This window comes from Euprymna scolopes, chromosome 3 (assembly GCF_053919585.1).
Source record: "Euprymna scolopes isolate OS-2025 chromosome 3, ASM5391958v1, whole genome shotgun sequence".
Taxonomy (NCBI): Eukaryota; Metazoa; Mollusca; class Cephalopoda; order Sepiida; family Sepiolidae; genus Euprymna; species Euprymna scolopes.
Window position 1 is genome coordinate 173,935,610 of NC_136484.1, and position 4,001 is coordinate 173,939,610.

Genomic DNA, 4,001 nt, shown 5'->3' on the forward strand with positions numbered 1-4,001 from the left:
AAGAAACATTTTCGTTTCTTTTCGAAAGACTTTTTGTATTCCTACACGTCAACACATAGAACATAAAGAAAAGATATAAACATCTATATATTTTTCGTATTTGTATCCATATATATATATATATATATATATATATATATATATATATATATACAAAGTTATAAAATATATATGGCGATTAAGCTACACTGAATATTCCGCGTTTCATCCACTCTAGGACTCTTCATGCTTATGCACAAATTTTGTGGTTGTCTGTCGTTTTTATATACGCACCTTCTATTGAGATTTTACTTAGCCAATCAGCTCTACCTACGTATTGAGCACTTTTGAAGTAAATGCTTAAGTTTACGCAGAAATTTATACTTTCGTATATTAATTTATGTGAGTAAATGAAGTAGTTATATATATATATATATATATATATATATATATATATATATATATATATATATATATATATATATGAAAAGAGAAAACGAGGCTATAGCATAAGAGGCATTTTTAAGAGAAAGTGCGAGTGATCAAGAAGGACAAACATGTGTATATACACAGGGTGACCCCCCCCAAAAAAAACGGGCCCCAACTCTAATTAGGACCAGTTTCTTAGTGTTTTGTCCGAACGAAATAAAACTTTGGTCATAACTATTTTATGTTATTTGGCCTTTTTTTCTCCGTTGACTAAAATGCTCAGAAAAAAAAAACAATTGAATGCCCTGTTTTTTTTTGGGGGGGGGGTTACCACATATATATATATATATATATATATATGTGTGTGTGTGTGTGTGTGTGTGTGTGAAGGAGGAAGAATTAAAGAAAGTTCAAATGTTCTTAGTCTGTCTAATGTTTCGCAACAAGGAACAATAGATTAATCAGTAGATATTATACTTGAAAAAGAAAAATTAGATTATAAAAAAGCAAACAGAATCTAACATAAAATGTTTAAGATGTATCTTTAAATAATTACATAACTATGTCGTTACATGAGTAGTTTTGAAATGCAATATTTTACGTGAAAGAAGTATTCTAAAAACATGAAAACAACAAATTTATTAAAACTCCTTTTCTACATACGTAAAAGGAAACGTATATTCTTTACTCGTTTAATTTTTATATTTTGTCTATATGTGTGCATATGTAGCTATGATAGCCAAAATATCTGGAATTGGCATCTAATTCGGTTGTTTGTCTATAGGCGAAATGGTCTGTCAAAAAATGTATCGAAGTTTTAAACTGGAAGAAGAAAACTGTAGAATAAATACAATCTTGGCTACTGGAATTTAGCTTAATAATCTTTCTCTCTCATATATATATATATATATATATATATATATATATATATACATACGTTTTATTTTTTATTACCGTATCTTTCTGTTAAGTTACATTATTGTTTCAGCTACTCGGCCGTTTTTTAGGCCGTCTGTAGCTTCCTCAGACTTTTACAGAAATGTTCGCTATTTTGGGATTCATTCTTTCATCCCAAAATAGCGAAAATTTCTGTAAAAGTCTGAGGAAGCTACAGACGGCCTAAAAAAACGGCCGAGCAGCTGAAACAATAATGTAACTTAACAGAAAGATACGGTAATAAAAAATAAAACGTATATTTGCTCTACAACAGTATTGAGCACTTTCTTCAGTTTTTATTAATTACCATTTCCACTAATATATATATATATATATATATATACTGAGAAAAGAAAAACGAACAGTTATATGTTCATCAACATTTCGTCATTATTTCAAGATATCTTCGAGATTAAATAAAAATGAAACGGTGATGAACATATATCTTGGTTTGTTTCTTTTCATCCCTCCATCTCGTCGAAATATTTTTTATTCTCATTATATATCTATCCATGATACAACTTTATTGCCAGTTATTGAGCACTATTTTATAAACATTTCTTTCGTTGGATTAAAGGCAGCAATAACAAAATGATTATGTATACATAGGGCGTGTCAGGTTTTTTACTCAAAGGTTAATCCTGTGAAATTACATGTTCATAAAAAAGCGGTCATGGACAAATAGAGCTAAATTTTAGTATAAATTTGTACTGATACACATATTTAGGCTACATATATGCATACACGTTTTACCTAGAATCTTATTCGTAGTCTGGTAGGACGGGTATGAACTAATAAAAATAAAGGTGCGGTTTATGAATACTAGTTAATAAAACCTGAAGATTAATACAATCTCATGTAACAATTTTTATATAATTAACTTAATTTAATAAGTTCCCAAGATGCTAACTAATGCGTTGTCTCCCTTTGTTTTGATTCATATCTGTCATCTTTCAATAATTTTACTAGATATAAAAAATGAAGAGAAATCTGTATAATGTTCGCACCTGTGAGAAAACGAAAAATCATATTCCAAAAATCACCTAAATTGATCAAACAGGCGTATTTTTAAATAAGAAAATCAAATTTTATCAGTAACAGAGGCGCCTGTCGCACTCGCCGTTCTGTAAAGAAATCCCAAGAAAAAAATAGATAAAATAATTCAAACATACAAAATCTTTGTAATACCTACGAATTCTCATTTATCAGGTCAAATTACTTTCTTTATTCTACTTATTATTATTGTGTTATCTCAATTTGCTTGTTTAAATATCGACGCATGACACTCTCTCCTAACTTACTCATAAAATTGGATTTTCTTGGTAAAAAGTACAACTACTTAATCAATTTACGTAATTCGATATTTTCGTTTCGTCACGGGTCCGTACATCATGTACATTTTCTTTATTTTTGGTTTTTTGATATAGTGGAATTCTGGCAACAGTCATACTTACAAATTAGAAAAAAAAAATCATGCCCATTTGGTTTGTTATTACCTAAAGGTTGTCTCCCTTGTTGAATATTACTAAGTGAGTTATTTCCCTTTGTTACTTGCGTGATTGATTTATAACGGCAATGTTAAAATTTTACATAAGGTGTTTTGCTAACGTTTGGCGCGTACAATTGAACTTTCTATAGATTACTGTATTTAATAACGAAAATAATAAGCTGTTAAGTAATACTGAGTTGCTTGTGTTGAGTGGCATAGTTAATGTTAAAAATGTTACCGTTTCTTACACGATAAGTTTCCATGTTAAAATAATAATTCTATTTATTGTATTGACTGAGGATTGTTATCTCTGGAAAAGTCACGTGTTTCAGTTTTATTGAATTTCATCTTGAAGACTTTTTATGTTATTGTTGTTGTTTTGTTTAAAAACAATTTGTCAAAATATGTGAAACGGGTTAATTAAGCTGATAACCGATAACAACTACAACCAGGTGCGCTCAAAAAAGATTATATATATATATATATATATATATATATATATATATATATATATATATATATATGAGAGAGAGAGTGGAAGGGAGAGGGAGGGAGAGGCGAGGAGGGAAGGTGGGGGATAAAAGCTTTATTGTGTTCTGATTAAATGTTTTCTTGGAGTGTTGAGTTGAAGAAAGGTTTTGGTTCCAGCTGGGTCTTTTAAAAGGGGTTTTGAAATTCCGCCTGCGATACGACGATGACTCAACAATCCCCCCCCCCACCTATTTACTCCTCACTTCTTTAAGTTACAAAGACGCGTTTCTAGATGGAAAGGTTTTTCGCTTTTTCTTCTTTCGAAATTATCAGGTATTTTTCTTCACGTCAAATTATGCCTGGTGCGAATGTTAACGCCACATTCTAACAACGCTAGACATTGTCGCTCTCTGTCTATATAATTTGGAACGGGTAATATATAAAGCGGTCGCATGTTCACTGATACAAATCCCAGTTTATAAAATACTGTCATATGTTTGCTTTAAAGACTCAAATCAAACCATAATACTGGATAATGATTTTTGCTTCTAAAAAGACGTCATATATATATATATATATATATATATATATATATATATATATATATATATATATATATATATAAAGTGAACGTGTGTGTCTGTGTACATTTCCCTACGCAATAACTCTGTCCATTTTTAATCTACAGACTCGAAAT